This window comes from Bison bison, unplaced genomic scaffold, assembly GCF_000754665.1.
Source record: "Bison bison bison isolate TAMUID 2011002044 unplaced genomic scaffold, Bison_UMD1.0 scf7180017864375, whole genome shotgun sequence".
Taxonomy (NCBI): domain Eukaryota; kingdom Metazoa; phylum Chordata; class Mammalia; order Artiodactyla; family Bovidae; genus Bison; species Bison bison.
Genome location: NW_011494947.1, coordinates 302,797 through 304,368, shown reverse-complemented (window position 1 = coordinate 304,368; position 1,572 = coordinate 302,797).

Genomic DNA, 1,572 nt, shown 5'->3' with positions numbered 1-1,572 from the left:
TCATCCTGGTAGCTGCTTTTACTGACTAATTTTCAGCAGGCAGGGTTGATAGTTCTCCCACCTCCTTTGAAAGGACAACAAACCCAAGGTATCCTTCACTTTTAATGATTTTAAATCACATTCAGTGACTGACTTTCAATCATCCACTGTGTCTCTCAGGAGTTAAAGTGCCAGAAAGATTTTACTAGGGAGCTGCAGTCCAGATTAAAGATACCACAGCATTGACTTAAAATCTGAACTCAACTCTTTTGATGCTGATGGTGAAACTCTGTTTTAGTTGTTTCTAATATGCTTTCTGAAAACACACGTGATTCCTCTGGTAGAGACTCTGCCTTATATATCTCCATATTTGATTGACTACTCCTTGAAACTTTCAAACACTTCAAAATTAAAGTTAACACCAAATTAAATATTCGATACTCTTCTTTTTAAACCACAAAAACTTGTAGAACTTGGATTAACAAGAGTTTATTGGGGAAGAATGTTTTATGACTGTAGTTATTTAGAAATACTAGGGGATGGTGATAAATATAAGACCAGTTTTTACAAAGTCTTCTACTAATACTTTTATCAAAAGTCTCTGTCCTGACTTCTCTGGCTGTCCAGTGGTTAGGACTCCATTCTTTCACTAAAAGGGGAACCAGTTCAATCCCTGGTCAGGGAACTACAATCCCACAAACTGCATGGTGCCCCCCACCCAAAAACAGTATCTGTGTGTCGTAATCCTGTTAGTCATCTGCACTAGGATTGGGCCACCTCCACTGCCCTGCCCTTGGGAACACATTGCTCCCACAAATTTCTTAGATAACAGTGGCCTAATTGATATTTGATCTGATCCCTCCAAACATTATTTTAATCTATGGAGGTGCTAATTCTGGGTTTTAGTTTTATAAGCATTTTGTGCCTCCTGAGCGCTTTAGTTGACAGCATAGGTGAGTGATGCCACAAAGCCCGTTAAGACGTAATTGGTCAGGAGGTGATTTCTGCCTGCCTCACTCAGGGGAAGTATGACATTCACCATCCCCATGTGAAGCCCTCTTCCCATCTGGGTTCTGGCAACCTAATCCCTAATGTCACTCCACACCCCAATTAATGGCAGTAACACCACACCACTACTCCTTGCCGCTGAGATCACTTGTTAAGCAGGGTTATTCACCTTCAGTGCAGACTCCTGACTGCGTCGAGACCTCTACTCTCTGGCTAAATGGGAACCTGAGGGTCTGTTCCCTCAGCTCTTGGGACCACACATCCCTTCCGACTCAGGTGCCTACCTCTTTACTTCCTTCCCTTCCTGCCCTTCAGAAAATTCACACACACACAAATATCATCTTTTCACCATTTGATGTGAATTTTAATCGCAGCCATCAGTTACTATGTTAGTGTGAGAGTCAGTCTTTTCCTGGTTGGCCATTTCTAAGAAAGCAGACCTCTGGAGACACAATTCTAAACTGCTGACCTTTTCTATTCAGTTACTTGCTGCCCAGCTTGTACTTCTCCAGGGTCTCTCATTCTGGGGTGGCTGAGCTTACCTTCTCTTTTGATTCTGCCTCCTTCTTTGACTCTGCCTCATAT